The sequence below is a fragment of the Mauremys mutica genome, chromosome 1 (assembly GCF_020497125.1).
Source record: "Mauremys mutica isolate MM-2020 ecotype Southern chromosome 1, ASM2049712v1, whole genome shotgun sequence".
Taxonomy (NCBI): Eukaryota; Metazoa; Chordata; order Testudines; family Geoemydidae; genus Mauremys; species Mauremys mutica.
The window spans coordinates 345,498,768-345,520,132 of NC_059072.1; the positions used below are offsets into that span (position 1 = coordinate 345,498,768).

Genomic DNA, 21,365 nt, shown 5'->3' on the forward strand with positions numbered 1-21,365 from the left:
AAGTGCCTTTAAATAATGACGGTTTACACTCAAAATATTCAAAGCCAGATTGTAGCTTTGCCAGTTTACACCAGGTGTGGATCTATCGCTGACGTGAGGGTTGGTTTGGATAAGCATTTTAGACCTTGATCTTGCAAACACTCTGGTGCTTAAGCACATGAGCAGTCCTACTGAATCATTTAGAACAGGGGTTCTCAAACTGGGGATCGGGAACCCTCAGGGGGTCGCGAGGTTATTACATGGGGGTAGCAAGCTGTCAGCCTCCACTCCAAATCCCGCTTTGCCTCCAGCATTTATAGTGGTGTGAAATATATAAACAAGTGTTTTTAATTTATAAGGAGGGGTCGCACTCAGAGGCTTGCTATGTGAAAGGGGTCACCAGTACTAAAGTTTGAGAACCACTGATTTAGAATACCCATGTTCATAAAGTTAAGCAGGAATGGAACACAACAACTGACAAAAATATTCAATAAGGGGAGTGAGTTGAAGACAAAGGAGATTTACAGTCACAAGTTTACATAGTTACTTGGTTAGGGTATGTGCATATCTTAATGGTTCCATCAAAGTCATTTTTAATGGTAAATTGACTTGCTTTTTGATAGCAACATGGAAAAAATGTGGGTTGAGGAGACTTGAATAAGGGGAGGGTGGAAACTTGTGGCAGTGCTATAACAATGGCATATTATGCATTTATCCAGTGATAGAGATTTAGCTGAGACTGTTTTGCATGATTGTAACATGATTGCAACAGCTGTTTGACTATGTGCTTGTAATGTCTTTATCTTTCAGAATCTTTCACAGATTTCATGTTCCTTTTTTCTCTAGTTGCAAATATGTAAAAGCCAAAGTGCTCATGGCATTATGAGTTAAAGGCCTGTAATACTAAAATCTAGCAATGTTTTGCTAAGCTTCAAATAATAAAAAAAAAATCATTGGTAATGCATGGTATATGATTTGTTAATTATAGGTGATGCAGCATGCAGGCAGACTTGTGGGAAAGAGATCTTTACTGAGCATGCTGAGAGGTCAGAGTTACCTGTTTTGAGGCCTTTGTTTGTCTGCTAACAGCCTGGTCCCAGCTTGCACTCCTGAGCCCCTTGTGCCACAAGAAACTAAGTCCCTCCTAAAAGCCGATCCTTTTTCTTCAGTTCCACTCACTACAAAGTGACCTCCCTGGATGGGTCTGCAAACCTACTGTTCATTTCTCTTTTACATGCCTTCTCAAGACTAAACTTTTGGATGATTTGCATCCACAATTCAAAACTAATAACTAATTATTTTGTTGAATTTTCAACTAGTTCAAATATATGGTTGAATTATAAAACTGGACAATAGGGATTAATCATTGAAATGCTGACTTTCAATTAACTGTAGGTGATGAACAAAGCCCCTGTAATGGATACAAATGAACTTTCACTCCTATTCATCTGAAAGGTATTTGAGTACACATGTGGAATGGACTAGTCTTACTTTGGACAAGACCTGAGAAATCAACAACATAAACCAGTTCAGCAACATCCATAGCTCAGGAGAACCCAGTGCAAAAATATTCGTGAAAAGTAAAGTAGGCTGTCGTGTCCTGTCTCTCTCTTTAGTCAGGGAGTGAGAAGGGAGAAATCATATTTTAAACTCTAAATATTATGTCTGTTAATTCAAGAATCTTAATTTGCTTCCTTCCCAAATGCTCTCAGCTCTTAATCGCTTACAGCATCTCTTTTCATTTTCATTATCAGTTAACCCTCATTGCAAAACCTTTAAATTAAGATGCTACTTTATAGCCTTGCTTTGTTGTACAACTGTTTTAAAGCTGACTCGCATCAATCAGAAGTAGAATTGAAAGCTCTGTATTTTGTAAGAAAACACCTAAAATTCCAAACTCTATAGAGGACAGCATTCAACAAAAACCTAGGCGGTTAGCCAAAATTTGGTTTCCCGGTGGTTGTTTTGGTTAGGAGGAGAAATTGATGTTGGAATCAGGTATTTCTTTGATGCAATCCTTTTATTTTCAAAAAATGTACAAAATCCTTTTTTCCTGGAACACAGCAGGAATCATAGAACAGGAAGCTGTTTCTTTGCTCAATGTCCCAAGCCTCTTTCAGCCAGCACTCAGCCCCAAAATCTCTGTTTCTATGTTTCTTTCTCAGGACCTTCCTCCCAGAGTTTGTTCTAGCTTTGTGCTGTTTACAACAGAGTCTTGGTCCTTGACTGGGCTCCTACAGTAATACAAATAATAAATAATAATTCTCTCTGAGCAGGTCTACTGTTTATCCTTTTTTTCCACAGACACACACACACACACCCTTCTACCAAAAAATACCCAGTGAATCCTCTCCCTCCACATGTGCCTTGCACGTACCTTTGTTTTGGGTAATGATACATACCTGTATTTTGGGTGGAGGCTGCTATTGTTTCAGCTATCTGTCTCCATAAAGGAGTTTAATTGTTTCTTACATGTGTCAATAATGAAGGACCGCAGCTATGTCCACCAGTTATTCCCAGAGAAGTGCTGCTTTCTTATGAGAACTTTTTTCCCCCAGCATACCATTTTGGGTCTGTCCTTTTAGCTTTGGCAGAGTCAAACAACTGTAGCCATAAAATAGGTGCTGCTTGCTGCAGCTCCCTGTCTTCCAGACGGTATGTATGCTTAACTTCTATTGTGTTTGCCTTTTTTATTGCTAAGTCAAAGGCCTATTTTAATAGGTACAAATCACAATGTTTTAGCACTCTGATTGTTGCTGTTCTTCTTCCCCTTTTGTAACATTACTGGGCGTGTACAGAAGGTGTCATTACAAAGGAGATTGTACGTTCTGTTTATCTGAGTGTACAAGCAGTTAGTTCGTGAAGAAATACTTAGTATCTGTTATGGTGCAGCTCCCATTAGAAGCCGAATGGGACCCCCAGTCAACTCTGTTCTGCCTGATTCTCTCTGCCAATAATTTCCAGAGGTATATACTGCTAACATGCAGGTGAAGAACTGGGACAAATGTTTAAAGAAGAGGCAGCATATGCTTGAGGATTATTCTTTTGGACAATGTGGGCCAGTGTTTCAGTGCAACAGCATCCTCTTTGGCCAAACAGAGCATTGCACTTCAGTTAGTGAGTTCCTGGTGCCCAAGGGGCCAGAAAACCCTCCCCTCTATTCTTAAGTCTCTCAAGGGATTGGTAGGAGAACACAGGCCCACACACTCCACAGGGTTCGAGCTCAGAGTCCTTAAGATAGGTGGGGGGAGTCAAGCCTTAACAACTACAGTCATGCCCTGAGCGTCTTCCTATCTCTCCTGGTTTCAGTCTGTTGGTCCAGTCATCCCTTCTCAGGGTGCTGTGTTTGGGTGGTTTTTCAGAATTTTTCTGGTGGGATTTCCCTTCTCCAACCTTCCGCCTCCTCTGGCAGCTACCTCCCCCACCCTCCACCTTCCCAGACCTTTTATTTTCCCAACTTTTGTGAGGCTGCCAATCGGCATTGGTTAGCAGTATCCGCGTTAACATCTTGGTTGCTTGGCCAGCATGGGATATTGTGACGGGGTGGACTAGGTCTGGAGGTCCCCTGCTGGAGGCCTCATGGCCCTGCCTTAACATGCCCCAGAAAAGATCAATAGAGAGCTCCTCCAGGCTGCCCAGAAAAGCTGTGTGGGACATAGCTAATAAGAGGGGCTGCAGAAGCAGCCAATCAAGGCCTGGCAGGCTCCTATAAAGGGACCTGCAGGGCCAGAGCAAGTTCAGTCTGCTTGCAGGGACTTGGGGAGCAAGAGGTGCTCCTGGCTAGCTGCAGGACCTGAAAGGCTGAACAGAGCAGCTGCTAGCAGGGCTGGCTGCAGGAGCTGCAAGGGGCTAAGCAGGTAATTACTGGGAGTGACTCAGTGCAGGGATGTGGCCAGCAAACTGAGTCCAAGAGGGGTGGCTCAGCAGGAAGGCTGGTGGTCACTGAGGACTCAAGTAGAGACAAGGAGTCCCCAGGGAAGAAGCCCTTGGGATGTGTTCAACCCCAGAATAGGAGCCTTGCAATTTAGCTGGACCAAGCAAGGGTACAGTGATGTGCCCTGTTGGACTGGTTAAAGGCTGAGCCTAGGGAAGGCTGCAGAAAAAGACACACCAACTGAGGGTACCATGGCAGGCCCTGTTGGACTGTTCACAGTCTGAGCCCAGGAAGGGCTGCAGGACATTTTGGATTGTGTAACCTGGAAGGGGGTTGTTTGTTTCACACATGGACAGAGTGTGACTCAGCCGGAGGGCTGAGTCACGGAAGACCCGCCTGACAAGCACTGCAGGCTGTGCTAAAATTTTACCCTACACCATTTATTCTGTACTTCATAGGCCCTGAATCACCATTGCCTTACTCTAGTTTTATGCTGATGTAACTCCATTGAGGCAATGGTGAATCAATTGCATTCTATCTATGCGAGAATTATTTTCTAGTTTCAAAGCCATTGTTGTTTTTTCTAGTAGTAGTTTTGCTCATTATACATGGTCAGATCATATGCATTTTTATCATATTGTCTGCATTCACTGAGAAAGGGCACTATATCCCTATCTTAATTAAGGATATTCTTCATGTCAAAAGGTTGGAGAACTCATTTTAATAAACCTAATGATTCTTCAAACTGAGGAAGATGGGATGCCCTCAAAATGGTAGAGGTCATTTGATTTTCCTGACTGTTAATGCTTTTTTTTAATTGCATTCTAGTTAAAGATTCAGTACTGATAGATATATTTTCTTTAGATAAGATTCTTAAACGGACCAGATCTCAAGGATTTATATGAAATTAAATTGGAACTAGGAGAAACTAATACCAAAAATGTTGCTATTAGGATTGAAACTTGCTCCCAAATCCTTTGTGATCTCAGCAACTAAAACTGGGGAAAAAAGTTTTAGGAAAATACTTAAACTAGACGCTCATATACAGAGCCAGTTAGATAAACCTGTAAATACTTAAGGCCGTTCATTTACCACCTTCTGATAAATCTCCCAGCCCAAATGGCTCATCTATAGACTTCTATAAAAAGATAAGTAGCAGATCCTTTTATTAAAGCTGGTTTGGATTCCAAGTTTGTTCCCTCCAACCAAGCCTATGGGTAAAGTGGGTGGAGGCTTGTGAAGATGGAAGTAATCTGTAACCTTTGTGTAAAGTCCTTGGTCCAGTGCTACTGTGCTCTGCACTTTTCGCAGGGCTCATGATTCAGCTGTATGGGTTACAATAACACCTTTGAAATATACAAAGAGACGAGATTAGGATGGAGATGACTGTAGTTACGTGTTCCTATACTTCACCTTAATTCTAATATAAAAATATCATCTAAGATTCCTGTTTGTTTTTTTTCTTAAATCCTCTGATAACATTAGTTGAGTTAGAATCATAGAATCATAGAATTCAAGATCAGAAGGGACCATTATGATCATCTAGTCTGACCTCCTGCAAGATGCAGGCCACATTAGCCGATCTACCCACTCTTTTAGCAAGCGACCCCTGCCCCATGCTTCGGAGGAAGGCGAAAAACCTCCAGGGACACTGCCAATCTGCCCTGGAGGAAAATTCCTTCCCGACCCCAAATATGGCGGTCAGCTGAACCCCGAGCATGCGGGCAAGACTCTCCAGCCATACCCTCTGAAAAAGGTTAAGAATATCATATCATTGACCCAATTTGACCCAATTAAGTACCAGTTTGGCACTTAATTGACCTATTGACTAAGCCCGTTATCCTATTATACCATCTCCTCCATAAACTTATCTAGCTTAATCTTAAAGTCATGGAGGTCCTTCGCCCCTACTGTTTCCCTCGGTAGGCTGTTCCAGTATTGCACTCCCCTGATGGTTAGAAACCTTCGTCTAATTTCAAGCCTAAATTTCCTGACTGACAATTTATATCCGTTTGTCCTCGTGTCTACATTAGCACTGAGCTGAAATAATTCCTCTCCTTCCCTGGTATTTATCCCTCTGATATATTTAAAGAGTGCAATCATATCTCCCCTTATCCTTCTTTTGGTTAAGGAAAACAAACCGAGCTCCTCAAGTCTCCTTTCATACGACAGGCCTTCCATTCCTCGGATCATTCTAGTGGCCCTTCTTTGTACCCGTTCCAGTTTTAACTCATCCTTCTTAAACATGGGAGACCAAAACTGCACACAATACTCCAAATGAGGTCTCACCAACGCCTTATATAACGGGACTAGCACTTCCTTATCCCTAAATTTCTAAATTTCCTCCACTTACGTCAAACAATTAACCTGTGAGTGTGCTCATTAGCTGAAGAAAATCTTTTGAGGATGTGGAGTAGAGCTATTCAGCTTGGAGAGAGTGTGGCCCAGGGCTGCCTGGGGTGGGGGAGGGGGTGTGCAAGAGGGGCAATTTGCCCCAGGCCCTGGGCCCCACAGGGGCCCTGCAAGCCTTGGCCCAGCGGCAGTCCGGGTCTTCGGCAGCATTTTGGCAGCGGGGGGGCCCCTTCAGTCGCTCCGGGTCTTCGGAGGCATTTCGGTGGCAGGGGGCCCTTCAGTGCTGCGGAAGACACGAAGCGACTGAAGGGCCCCTGTCCTGGTCTGCACCCTCACTTGAAACTGGGGGGTTTCAAAGTGAGGACCAGCATGTATTCCCCCGCCCTAAAATCCTAGGGTAGGTCTCCTTCGCTGCCACCAGTCAGGTTAAAGTGTCTGACACACTGCCTGTCCCCCAAGCTTCCCCTGGGGAACCCAGATTCAAACCCCTTGAATCTCTACACACAGGGAAGCAGCCCACTTCCCCCCTCTCTCTCTCCTAGCCAGTTTGGAGAGATATACACCGAGTCAAATCCTTGACTCAACACAAAGAGGGACTCACTTCCCCCCTCCCCTTCCCTAGTCCTGGAAAGAGATACTGATTCAAACTGCTTGAATCAATCCCAGGAGGACTGTCTCTTCCCCCCTCCCTTCTCTGCCCGGAGATAAGCTGTCTCACCACCGAGAGAGAATGTCTCAGCCCTTTCCCCTATATCCACAGTAGAAGGGATTTAATCAAATCTTTATAGAAAGAATTTATTAAAAGAAAAACAAGAAAATACAGAATCTCTGAGTCCAAGCTGGCCACTCATAGGGTATAACCTTGCTAAGTTCTGGAGAGAATCCTCTCTCTTTCTCAGTACAACGATACAGGTAGAATTAAGAATAATCAATAACAAACACACAGAATTGCAAGCATAGGATTATTAGGTGAGGACACAAAGTATCTTTCTAATACTCACTATCTTGACTAGAAGAAATTAGTTCAGAAAGGTGGAAGCTGGTAGACTTGATTAAAACATCTGGACTCTTGTAACTCCAGATGGCCAAAGACAACACCCCCCCCAAACAGAGGGAAAAAGTTCCCTCCTAGGAGTTTCAAATTCTCTTCCCTGATTGGTCCTCAGGTCAGGTGCCCACCAGGTACTATGCTTTAACCCTTTACTAACTATTCATGACAGCCCCCCACCGCCAAAATGCCACCAAAGACCCGGACTGCCGCCGGATGAGTACAAGTGCCGCAGCTCCCCCACTTTGCCCCTGGCCCCCTGAATCCTCTGGGTGGCCCTGGTCTGGCCCAGTGGACTGAGCACAGGCTTGTGAGCCAGGAGAGCTGGGTGCTATTGCTGGCTCTGCCACTGACCTGTTGTGTGACCTTGGGCAAGTCTCTCTTTCTTTTCCTACCCTTTGTCTATCGATTTAGATTGTAAATTGATCTGATTGGGGCTCTCTCACCATATGTTTGCAGAGTGCCTCACATCATGGGAGTGCAATCTTGGTTGGGACCTCTCAATGACTGTAGGATTAATAATTAATTTTTTTCTGCTTTTTTTTTTTTTTTTAACCTTCAGTATAGTCCCTCCAACCCACTCTATCACTGACTACCTACTTTACCTACCATTTTATTCTGTTCAGTTCTTCTACTGCTCCTATCACTGTGGTATTGTAGGCTGTTCTGGTGGTGAATTCATCAGTAGGAATACCATCTGTCACACGTGTTTCCTTCTCTCTTCTTCCTCTCCCTAAGGAAAAAGCATGTAAATTTTTTACATTTTTATTCTTACACATACATACATTCATATTTATATTTATGTTTATTAGAGAAGACAAGGTCCAACAGGAATTATTTTGGGGAAGTTCTATGGCTTATGTTATGCAGTAGGTCAGACTAGATGTTCACAATATGATCTCTTATGACTCTGCAATCTATGAATAAACAGGTGTGTCTTGCACTTACCTTCCCATGCATTTATAACCCACTGGTGAGTGTGTGTTAGAGGCCCTCCACTGTGTTGAGATCTGCAGAGGAAATGAGTTGCTACAGCCCCCCAACTACAGAGGCTGTCTCTTTAGCTCAAACTGTAGCAGCTCATGCTTTCAGATCTGCAGGTCTCTGGGCAAATAATTGATTTTTTTTTTTTAATGTGGCCAGGGACTTGATCTCAGATGCCTCTATAGCCTTATTCAAAGGAAGGATCTACTACCTCCCAGATAAGTACCTTAATTAGCAGCAGGATGGTTACAAATTAATTATTTAAAAATCAGATTGTTTTTATTTAATTTAAATACAGGTATTTTTAAAAATAAACCTATTTAATATTAAATTTGAAATGGATGATTTATTTATTTATTGATGATTTATGTTCCGTTCACTCAGGACTCCGTACGCCGGCCTGGGGTTCCGTTCACCCAGACCAGCAGGAGGCTGAGCAGAGCTGGCGCTCGGACCCCGGCTGGCAGCGGGCTGAGGTCCCAGCTGCCGGTGCGGCTCAGCCTGCTGCCGGTCTGTGGTTCCATTCACCCAGGCTGCCAGGAGGCTAAGTGGATCTGGCGGCCAGGACCCCGGCTGGCAGCGGGCTGAGCGGTGGCCCGGACCTGTAGCCTGCCATCAAAAATCAGCTCGCGTGCCACCTTTGGCACCCATGCCGTAGGTTGAGGACCCCTGTTCTAGTGTATACTGTGTGTACTGTACTTTATGGTAATTTTCACTATACGCGATTTTCCTCTTACATGCTGACCTCAGAACTTAATCCCCTGTATTCATTTTTGAAAATGTATAATAAGCAATGCTCCGGGGGGGCCCGCAATGTGGAAGTTTCACCTACAGTGCAAAATATCCTTGCTCTGGCCCTGGATATTGTGTCAGCTGATCCCCACAGTCTCCAACCTACCTGGGCAGTACAGCAGACGTGGCCCTGCCCACTAGCTCCTCTCCACTCCCTAGCCCACCCACCACTTGCCCCCCCCCTTAAGGCTTAGCCCTCTTACTTTTAAAAATGATTGCTTGCCCCTCTCCCCCCCACTCAGGCTTTTCTGGCAGCCCTGTTGCCAGGTATCCAGTTTTAGACTGGAAACTCCAGCAGAAAAGGGGACCTGAGTGTCCGGTTAGCAGTGCTGACTGGAAACTAAATGTCCGGTTATAGGAGTAACCACATTAGCCTCCGCTCCTCCCACTCCCAACACCCACCTCAGAGGGCTGGAAGAGAACCTTTCCTGCTGTTGTGGGAGGAGGAGCAGCTCAGTGCAGAGAGAGACAAAGAGAATGGGCTAGAACCAGGTAGGTACCCGCTCTATGTGGATCAGGGTGGAGGGGGATACTGTTTACCCCCTCCCCAGCCCTGCTGTGCTTGCAGTTTACCCCTGACCCCTCCCTTGCTCCAGAGGCCAATCCTAGCTCCTGCCCCACTGTGCTTTTACCCCCGGCCCCTTTTACAATCATTCCCCAGGGGGGCCTACAAATATGTTTGGTGCCAGGCCCACAAAAAGTTAATCCGGCCCTGCCCAGCTGTAGTTCCTAGCGCACTGGGCCAAGAAGGCAGCCATCATATACCCCTTTCAATACAGCTCCTTAACAATTCACTTGTGACTTTGCCACAAGCCCTGAGCAAGGGGCAACATGTAGGTACACTGCTGCAGGAGCAGACCAGGAAATGGACCATGTAATTCTGAGTCTCAAAATCTGGTTCCTGGTTTCCTTGCTTTTGGGGTGGTGATGGTGCAGATGACTTTCTTTATGTATTTGCCCGATCCCTGTCCACATACATAAGAATCCTGTGGAGTCTGCTCTTCTGCCCCATGCTGCTACACAAGTGTAAGGCAATTCACAATTAGGCCCTTCATGCGACCTTTTAAAGGCAGGGCCGCCCAGAGGATTCAGTGGGCCTGGGGCAGGGCCGGGTCTTTGGTGGCAATTCAGCAGCGGGTCCCTCTCGGAGGGAAGGACTCGCCGCCGAATTGCTGCCAAAGAATGAAGGGCGGCGGTAGAGAAGCCTAAGTGCCGCCGATCGCGGCTTCCCCCCCCCACGCTTGTGGTGCTTGTACTCACCAGGCGGCGCTCCGAGGCTTCGGCAGCACTTCAGCGACAGGTCCTTCACTCACTCCGAGTCTTCTGCTGCACTGGAGGACCTGCCGCCGAAGACCCAGAGCGGCTTGCGGGGGCCCCTGCGGGGCTCGAGGCCTGGGGCAAATTGCCCCACTTGCCCGCCCCCTTTGGGTGGCCCTGTGTAAAAGCCACTTTGACAGTTAACACTAAGCAAAGAAAATTCCCTGCTATGTTTTAGCAAAGATGTGTTTGAATGTTTCTTTTCCTGCAAAAGTAAATAAAACCAGCCCAGATATTCAAACACCAGCCTGCCAGATGTCCCTTTGGACTAGCTTTGGAGACTTGTCAGATTTTCAATCAAACTATGCTGAATTACTTTAGCAATTCATGCCGATGGTCTGATAAACAATAACAGATTGTCCCGCCGTTTGTATGATATGCATGTTTCTAGACTAACTGGCTGCAAACACTGATCTGAGAAAATGACACCCAAAAATATTTGAAAGTGGTCAGCTGTGAGGTTGCAGTGAATGCGGAAGTTATCACAAGAAGATAATGACTTTATTAATGTCCTAGTTCATACAGGGCCTAATCCCAACTCTGTTCCCAATGGCAAGACTCCATCTTCAATGGGCGTTGGATCAGGCCCATAAATAATTTCTTGGTGGTAATAAAGAACTGAAGCGTCAATGGGATAAAGTAATCAAAAAGCATAGGGGGTGGGGAATCCTGGTTTTATAATAAAGGTTTCCATTATTACCATTCACTATCCCATTTCCTAGCACCCAGGTCAGCGAGGTATTTAAGCACAAGCCTAACTTTAAGTATATGAGTCATTGGGATTACTCTTGTGTTTAAACTTAGTTAGGCATGCACTTAAGTTCCTGGCTGGACAGGGGTTCCAATAACTTTAACCACTAGCATTTCATTGTTACCTATAGTGATCTGACTTTTTCTAGTGACACAACACAGCATGATACATTAGATGAACACTCTTGGTAATATATTGAATCTATTTCCCCATGTTAAGTATCCTCACACCTTCTTGTCAACTGTCTGAAAGGAGCCATCTTGATTATCACTACAAAAGTTCTTTTTTCCCCTGCTGATAATAGCTCATCTTAATTAATTAGCCTCTTAGAGTTGGTATGGCAACTTCCACCTTTTCAGTGGCATAAATCCACAATATAGAAATTACTCAGCTTTCCATCCATAACAGTCATCACCTAAACCATACATCTATTGGGGGGGAGGGATAGCTCAGCTGTTTGAGTATTGGCCTGCTAAACCCAGGGTTGTGAGTTCAATCCTTGAGGGGGCCCCTTAGGGATCTGGGGCAAAAATTGGTCCTGCTAGTGAAGGCAGGGGGCTGGACTTGATGACCTTTTCAAGGTCCCTTCCAGTTCTAGGAGATTGGTATATCTCCAATTATTTCCTTAGCATAGAACCCAGAAGGAAGAGAGGAGATTATTGGGAAGGGTTCAGAAAAGAGCTACAGTAGAAGAAGGTTTGGAAAACATGCCTTATAATGAGAGTCTAAAGAAGCTCAATCTATATAGCTTAGAAAGAGATGGTTACATGGTGACACAATCATGGTCTATAAGTACCTGCATGGGGAGAAGATTTCTAATAGAAGCTGTGTAGCTTCTAGCAGAAAGAAGCATCACCAGTTGCAATGGCTGGAAGCTGAAGATAGGTAGCACATTTTTTTTTTTTAACAGTGAAGGTAAATAACCATTGTCTCAATTTACCTAGGGATATAGCATCACTTGGAGTCTTTAAAAGCATATTGCATATCTTTCTAAAATTTATGCTGCAGCTCAACAAGAAGTTATGGGCTCAAGGCTGGAAATGTTATGGCAAATTGCTTCCCAGTAGGGGGCACTATGCTGTGATTTTTTTAACAGCAACTTAGAGAACTCTACTTTCAAGAAGTGCATGATGAGAGAGCTTATGTAGCAGCAAAGCCTGAATGTAACATTACCATGGTTCTCTTTGTAAGACTGAACCCCGAACAGCAACCACATGGTGCAGTTCTCTAGCCTGTGTTATGCAGGATGTCAGACTTCATGATCATCATATTTTAACATCCATATATTTCTGCCACTTGTGATAAAGGAGTATCCCTTAGTTTTAATAGTGTCTGCAGTTTCAGGGGGCCAAGTCAAAATGGCATTTGACATGTCTCAACCAAAAGACATGCTCACTTCCCACAGCATTGTCTGTCTGACAGTTCACAGTCTGATAGTTCAGTTAATCTAAATTAAGTACACCTCACAGTTCCCTTGGTGGTGGTTAGTATCATGGCCACTTTATATTTTATTATTTTTATTTGCAATGCTGTAGAGCCTGGAGGCTGCCGACTAGATTGGGACCCCACTGTACTAAGTGTTGTACTAACATAGTAAGAAACTAGCCCTTTACAGGTAGGTAAACTGAGGGATTGAAGAAAGTCAGTGACTTTCCAAGGTACAATGGTAAGTCGGAGGCATAACTGGGAAGAAAACCCAGTAAACTTATGCTTTACACATCTTCACTAGTTTCCTGATTTAGACCCCAGTCCACTTAAGTACGTGCATAATAGGACTTAAAGATGTGCTTAACGTTAAGCACGTGGTTAAGTGGTTTCCTCAGTCAGGGTCTTAATAAATAAGAAGAGAGAGCCTGATTGTCCTTTCATTTACTCAGATGTAACTCTCCAGTAACTCCACTGAAGTCAGAGATGTTGCACTGGCATAAACTGATGCGAGGGAGTGGAGAATCAGACCTAGTGTTTCCAGCTGCTGACTTAGATAGAGCTGGCCCATTAAAGATGAGAAAATGACTACATTTGTATGCTGAAGTTGGCCCAAGAACTTCTGAACAAACTCTGGTTGTGTATTTGTTACCTGACCTGCAGTCTGGCACATTATTAATTCACTTCACTACCAGAATCTATTAAAAATATTTCCTACTTTGAAACGGAGAGAAGGCAATTTGAATTTATCTCCAGATCAGATGCACAGATCATTGGGAAAGTGATGAATAAATCATGAGAGTTTTCCAGATTACATTTTATGCTGGCCCAGCTACTGTATTTGTAATGTGTGATTATAGTAATCACACTTCAGTTAGTATTGCTTATAATCCATATTGCTTATAATCCAAAAAAACAAGCCATAAAAGTCCCTAGACTAATATAATCCTTTTTTTCCTCTGAGATAAAGCTGTTAAAGCAATGACTGAACCAGTTAATGTATGAGCCTCTTTTGGTAGGATGATCAGTAAAACAAACTACAAAGTTGGATTTCTTGTTCTGAGGTAAAACATGCCACATGTATTGCATATTCCATAAATAAGCTGATCTGATGAATTTTAACTAATTTGGTTTTAGACAATTAGTTTGTCTATTGTTTTAGCTCAGGGCTGTTTTCCATTCAAACAAAATCAAATACTTATTTGGAAGAAATACAGCAGCTCATTTTCTCTGAGAATTACAGGGTCCTCTTTGACAGTGGCCATTAAAAAGATTTTAATGAAATCCCCAAGATTTATATGAAGCTGGACTAGGAACTTTTTTGATACTCAATCTGCCCATTAGTATTAATTTTTTAACACAGATGGAGGTTTTATGGGTACCCACAGAAGGAAGTAGAAAGGGAGATTACTGGAATTTCAAGATGCAAATCAGGGCGCACAGAAGGCTGGAGTTCTTGCAGAGGCAAGAATGAGATTAGAGCAAGAAACACTGGCAACATTAAAGTGCAAAAATTAAAAAACCAAGTGGTGCAATAAGGAGCTGTGGGAGGCATTTGTGATCAATTTACCCGCTACCTATGTATACATTAAATTCAGTATCCCCTCAGAAAGATATTAGAGTGGCACCCAACTACTATGCTATAGTTAAAGCTCTGTTAGCTGTTCCTTTATAAACTCTTTGAGCATGTACCATATGACGGTTAAAATGGCCTTCGTGTCGATATTAGCACTGCCCAGTCTAAAACACGTGGTGGCCATTGTTTTCAAACAAAACTGAGGGGATCCAGCTCTCACTGTAGTCATCAGTGATAGTTTTGCCATTGACTCCAATGGGAGCAGGATCCAGACTTGGGATTGGCTGCTCTTCCATTAGAATCAGTTCTTGAAAATGCGGGTGGGTAGAGGAGCATCTGCAACCTTTGTTTACAAAGACTCATTCAAACACACGTTGCTGGTATTTGGTCCACATATTAGACAAAAGCCTATTCATTGTTAAAGAAGTAGCATGAAATGGCCAAGCATTGTCTTCAAATCAGCTGCTGTGTGGCGTGTGTCACTTGAATAGCTCAGTTTACATAATGCATGCACACAGAGGATACTTTTGCAGGTAGACAAACACCAGTCCTGTTCTATGGGGACAATCTCCCTAGACATCCACAAAGCGTAGAACCATTGAAGTCAATGGAAATCTGTGCATGGGCTTTTGGGTAAAATTCACTCCCTATCTAGCAAGAACGCTTCTATGGCCTCCAGTCTATGGCCTCTGTTAAATCTCAGAGCCTCATAAGCTTTCATTTTTTTCCATCCTGTTATAATGTATGATGTTATCCCCATTTTTCAGATGGGGAACTGAGGCACAGAGAGACTAAGTGATTTGCCCAAGGTCACAAAAGGAATGGAACACTTTTCTCTAATGAATCCCAGGTTAGCCCCCTAACCACTGGACAGTCCTCCTTCCTCTGCACAGAAGGGGGCCCAATACAAGGCTGTGTGGTACTAAAGTGTTTCATAGGCCTTGCTCTGTCCTGCTTGGGAGTCATTTTCACTGTTATGGATGATTTGTAAAGACATAAATAAATCACTGAAATCCTCTCCTGAATTTTACATTTATGATGTGCATCAAGAAAGAGGTAAATATTATAAGGGGAAGATGTGTTAGCTAGGAGCAAGAAAATTTGCAAAGGCAGGATAAGTGCAAGAGGATGAATAAGAAGATTTTTCACAGCTGTCTGGATATGAGTATATATGTTTTTGCTTCAGTGTGTATTCATTTTTTAATTATATCCTCCTTTCGGAAGACCAGACCCGAGCCAAGCATTGGGGTTTTTTGGTTCGGTGACTTAACTATAAAAAAAAATTAATAATAATAAAGAAAAATTCAATTCATTTTGAACCAAAATGGAATGTTTTCTCTTTCATGACAAAACAAAAAACTGAACAAAAATTGTTCAGGTCAAATATTTCAAGTCTCAATTTGAAATGACAATGAAATGTCAGTTTGAAATAAATTTTTCAGAACAAATGGTTTCAACATTTCCCAAATTTTTGTTTTCAGATTTCTTTTGGGTTTTGTTCAGCTGAAATTATTTGACGTGAATTTAAGAATGGTTTTGGTGGCTCCCCAAAAGCATTTTTCAGCAAATTCTCTGTTCACCAATTTTTCCCCCCAGCTCTACTGATGACTCTTCTCCATTGAGTGAAAGAAACTCCAGTCCAATAAACAGTGCACTCCATCCAAATGGTGAGATTATGTTGCAGCTAAAATAGGGGTGGAGGGCCTTACATTTCCTTTGGACACCAGGGGATATTTGTCACAGCCATGTTTAAATTAAGTTACCAGGTCAGAGCCAGAATTACCAATTGATGAGCACAATAAACAATTTGAGCTGAAGGCTTGTTATCAGTTGTAGACTCCATGGCACTCCGCATTAGGCTAATCCCTCAGCTAGTGTAAACTATCATTGCCTCTTTGAATTCAGTAGAACTTTGTGAAACATTTAACTCAACACAAGCTTGACAGATTATTTTCTTAGTAGTAGATTTAGAGGAGTGCCTAGGAACTCCTGTACAGTGCCTCCTGGACAGACACATAAGAAAGTTTATCTACACTGCAAAAAAAAATCCCAGTGGCAGTAATTCTCAGAGCTCGGGTCAGCTGATTCAGGCTCACATTAGGGGCTAAAAAGACATTCCTACTTGGGCTTTATACCCGACTGAAACCCGCCCTGCTCATGGAGTTTCAGAGCCTGAGCTTCCACCTGAGTGGGAATATCTACACTGCTATTTTTAGCCCCACAATATGAGCCCTGTGAGTCCAAGTCAGTTGACCTGGGCTCTGTGATTTGCTGCCAACGTGGTTGTTTTTTTTCCAGTGCAGACGTACCCAAACATATTCTCTGCTCCAGAGAGCTCACAATTTGCAGCTGAGGGACGATGCAACAGGTGGACAAAACAGACAGATTGGGTGGGGATAGATGGGAGGATGAAGTAACAAATTGAACAAGTTTAGTAAAAACAGTCTCCACTCACTACTGCCTACTTGGTATTATTGCCAGGTTAATGTGCTTTTTAGAGTGAATTTTTGAATAATGGGAGGAAAACTTTAGCTGCTTCCCCCCCCCCCGCCCCGAATTCCTCCTTGAATTTCAAACTTTTGAGCAACTCTATAAGACAGACCTCTGACACTTCCCCACAGATGTGAGCCTATGGAGTTGTGCTAGGTCTAATCATCTCTTTCCATATCCAGCTTTTCACCTACACTAACACACCATCCAACTGACACATGGAAGGCTACTGATCTGTTACAGCCACCATTGTAGAACTCTGCTAGAGCATGGATCTGGCCTGTAAAATGCAGGTATGTGGTGTTCTTTTTAAGCAATGGCATAGTTTTGAAAAATATACTTTTAGAATGATGGTTTTATACTCCTGTTGGCATCTGTGTGAAACTATGATTATGATAACACAAAAAAGATACTTTGCAAAATGGCAGCCACCTCTAACGAAATCATACCACTTATCAGATCTGGCAGCCTATGACATGGTAGGGATCACAGCCCACCTATGGGGAGAAGAAGAATGGTTAATGTACTGGATATGGACTCAGGAGACTGCCTGCCTGCATTCTCCACTACCTGGGGCATCTTCCAGCAGCAGCCTGGCATGACCAGTGCACCCACCTCAGTTTCCCCTTTCTTCCAGAGTCCCCAGTAACTCCATACAAGCTGTTCAGGGGTTAATTTGTTACAAAAGGCCCCCATGACCATAATTCAGATTTCCCCAGTGCAATGCATACACTACATTCAGTCCCAACACTATCACCACACCTGAATCTCTGAATCTCTCCCCATGCTCCAGCTTTCAGGTACAACCCAAGCAACTGTATCTGGGGTGCTTCTCTACCCTGTTTCCTTTCCAGGTATGGTTCCAGCTCTTGCCCAGAGACACCATCAAGTTCCCCCCTCCATCATCCCCCCACATCATTCCCCAGCCTTCAGCTCTCTGGCTCTCCAACTTCTGCTCAGAGAACCAGCAGGCATCTCCTTTTGCTGCTCCCAGCCTTCAAGCCCGTCTGTCCATGGTGCCCTCATCTGGGCAAGTCTTTAGGTGACCCACTGACTGCCTGGCTGCCTTCTGCTTCCACTGGACTGATCTGGCTTCACTGCTCAACCAGGGAGCTCTTACCACTCCCTCTGTTAGGGGCATCCCCTCCCTGATGCTCTCAGCCCAGCTCTGCTCTTCCTCTGACCTCTCTCAGCTCCCTCCCTTTGGTCTGGGTTCTGCACTTTCCCCTCTCTGGGTTCTGAACTCTCTCTTGCCTTTGGGATGTCTCTGATTTATAAGTCCCAGGGTCAGGCCCTGCCCTCTTCATTTCACTGCAGTGCACCTGGACTGGAACAGGAAAGCTGGGCCTGATTTCATTTAGGGGCCCAGCTGCCCTGTTACAGGGGCCCTGATCTCTGCTGCGGCCTCTAGGTGCTCCCATACTACACACAAGTAATAAGAAGAAGCTGGAGCCTGACATCATAGATCTTCTGAAGTCACGCTTTAAAAAAAAAAATTAACTTCACTTTTGAGCTTGTGGTCTTGTGTGGTTTTGGAATAGGCAATGCAACCTTGCCGTTACATCTTTCAAAAAAACCTGTACACGCCATCTTGAAAGGCATTATGCTGGTCTGGCATGGTTCACTGGATGAAGTTGAGCTGTGTGTGTGGGAGCAGGCTAAGCCTTTTGTGTGTGTGTGTGTGTGTGTGTGTGTGTGTGTGTGTGTGTGTGTGTCCCTCTTGCTTTTTAAAAAGATTTGGTGGCTGATTTGCCAAGAGCCTGGCTCTTGTTATGCTTTTGTGTATCCTCTCCTGAACAACTTCAATGAATATTGCAGTGAAAAATAGAGATGTGTGTTCAAAGAGCTGTATGTGGCAGTGTTTTTAATCAAATCAGTTGATCTAGATTGTTTTTGAGAGTGTTCTGTGTTGGGATACATAATGTAGGTGAGATCTGAGAACCTACTGTGAAGTGAAAACCTCTGTTGTTTGAGGTATAACTCTCCAGTGCTTTCTTTCCCAAGTGTCCTTTAATTAATATTGTCTTTAAAAGAAAATTACTTTTCAGTATTTAATTAACATGGAGTAGTGATGTTTTCAGGTTTAAGCTGAACGTGTTTCATCAGCAAATACTTTTATCACTTTCTGTTCTTTGTTTTGGCTTGACAGTAAGAATGCTTGTGGGTTTTTTTTTTCTTTTGCACAAATGCAAAGTCTAGGAGCTGAAGTTTCTGTTGCTCACTCTGAATACTTGTCATCTGAGGAAAGTGCATCAGATGTTGGGATCTGATCTGTTTATTTACTCTTTATAAAGCTTGTTTTCCTTTATGTGGTAACAGCCGCAGCCCTTTTAATGGAGTCTCTTCCCATTCTAAAATTCATTTCCTTCTTTGCTTGCTAAAAAATCCTTTTGGCCGGGCATTTCTCATGCCTGTTAGCCCAAAGACAACAACTTTTTTGGTTGGTGAAAGTTTGAAATAGATCAAATCAGTTTCCTTGAGTTCAAAGAAGCTAAATATGCACATTTCAATTGTTGTTCTTTCACAGTTGACAGTGTCAATCAATTTTCATTAGTTTCCTTTAATTTTTCACTTATCTGTTTTTAACCTTTCTTCAGATTACTCTTTTTCATAGAATAAAAGAAACTGAAGATTCTGAAGGACTCATTAAGTCAAAGGTGTAAATCATCTCTGCAGAGGTGCAGCACAAAGTTTAGGCATCACTTAAATAGGGCAGAGTTTTTGTTCTGGCCCTCTGCACAGAGGTGATTTTTCATCCCTAGTACATTCCAGGCAATTCAGGATTGTTCTCTACAATATTTTTTTGCTCCATTAGCAGTTACTATTCGGGTATATAAACATGACAGTTATTCACTCCTAAGAGCTGTAGCATGACAACTTTATGTAACCCTTCTGCCAGGTGGAGTCAGCAGCAACCAGGGCCGGTTCAATATCTAGGGGTTCCTTTTCAACCATACAACACAGAACTGGCTCAAGCCCCCACCCGACCTGGGAAAATTACACACCACTCCATGTGCCTCTAAGAGGCAACACTTCCCTTCTTGCAAGCACAGACTTTGAGTGTAGGAAACAAATGTTTACTGAAAGGAGGGAAGTCACCCATCATTAATTAGGGAAAATACCATAAGCAGGATTCATAAACATAAAACCATGAGCAGGACATCCACCCCAGATTGCGTGGGGCTAGGGTGACCAGATGTTCCAATTTTATAGGGACAGTCCCGATTTTTGGGCCTCTTTCTTATACAGCAACTCCTTGCTTAATGTAGTTATGGTCCTGAAAAATGTGACTTTAAGCAAAACAATGTTAAATGAATCCAATTTCCCCATAAGAATTAATGTAAATGAGGGGGTTAGGTTCCAGGGAAATTTTTTTCACCAGAAAAACTAATATATACACACACATATATACACAGAGAATAAGCTATAAACAAATAATTGAATACTGTACACAGCAATGATGATTGTGAAGCTTGGTTGAGGTGGTGAAGTCAGAGGGTGGAAGAGGGTGGGATATTTCCCAGCGAATGCCCTACTGCTAAATGATGAACTAGAACTTGGCTGAGCCCTCAAGGGTTAACACATTGTTAATGTAGCCTCACACTCTACAAGGCAGCACGAATGGAGGGAGTCCTTGTCTCCGTTGATCCTGCATTTCCTGATGGAAATCACTAGCCTCAGAGGCTCACTGTGACCCTCCCCTTAACCCTTCTCTCTCTAGAGACAAGGGTCACAGTCTACTGAGCCATTTTCATCATAAGCCAGCGAGGGAGGTGAGGAGAAGCTATCCTCCCTTGCACAGTCTCAGTTGTCTCCCAGTCTTAGTGATTAATCAGGAGGCAAAGTGGGGAGCCCAGGCCCACCCTCTACTCCAGCCCAGGGACCTAACAGTATCAGCTATGGTAGCTGACCTTTTAGGAACAGGACACATACAATTCCCTGGGCTACTTCCCCACAGCAGCCCCCACTTCCTCAAGCTCCACTTCACCCTTACCTCAGGGCCTCCTTCCTTGTACCTAGTATGGTGTATACAGCTCAGTCTCTCCAACAGCACAACTTCTCACAGCTCTTGACTGCACATCCACCTGACTAACTGGGAGGCTTTTTAACTAGTTTCAGCCAGCCCCTGATTGGCTTCAGATGTCTCAATCAACCTAGCAATCTCCACTGCCTTCTGGAAAGATCTTAATTGGCCCAGGTGTCTTAATTGACCTGGAGAAGCTGCCATTTACTTATCCTGGTACCAGGGATTTGTTTAACCTGGGGCTGATAGATATATCTCCCATTACTTTTCTATAGCCATCTGGCCTTGCCCCATCACACCTTGTAAACTGGAATCATGTGTCACACAAATTATCTTGTCTTTAATTATGGAATCCTTAATATCTCCAAAATTACATGCCAGAGTTAGGTGAATTTTTTTTGAATGAATAGTAAATCCTGTGCATTTTTGGGGGGGCACAAAAATTATTCATGAATTTGGTCAAATTCATTGAATAGTTTTAGTTGAAAAAAAATAGGAAAAATCAAATGAAAAATACTTTATTTGCACATTTTTTAAATGAACCATTTGAAATGACATTTTGAATCAAAATTTTTGAAACTAAATGTAATTTTAAATTGACATTTTTCAAATGTTTCGTTTGACCCAAGTGACATTTTTTTTTTCAGTTTTTCATTTTGGAGAGAAAAAGGGAAAAAAATCAGTTTTGGTTTGAAATGAACTGATTATTTTTTTTAATTTCTGGGTCAGCTGATTAAACCCTCAAATCAGTTA

At 43.2% G+C, this 21,365-nt stretch overlaps 1 long non-coding RNA gene across 2 annotated transcripts; it reads right to left on the reverse strand.

Annotated features, from left to right (window-relative positions):
• Positions 1-1,937: 1,937 nt before the first annotated feature.
• On the reverse strand, positions 1,938-20,658 carry LOC123366754. Of its 2 annotated transcripts, XR_006578172.1 has the most exons (4): positions 20,583-20,658; positions 10,290-10,463; positions 7,863-7,986; positions 1,938-2,213 (listed from the first exon to the last, which is right to left on the reverse strand). It is a non-coding gene; the product is annotated as an uncharacterized LOC123366754 (long non-coding RNA). The 2 variants fall into 2 exon arrangements; XR_006578173.1 differs by lacking the exon at positions 10,290-10,463 and having other exon boundaries at positions 20,583-20,657.
• Between the last annotated feature and the right edge of the window lie 707 nt (positions 20,659-21,365).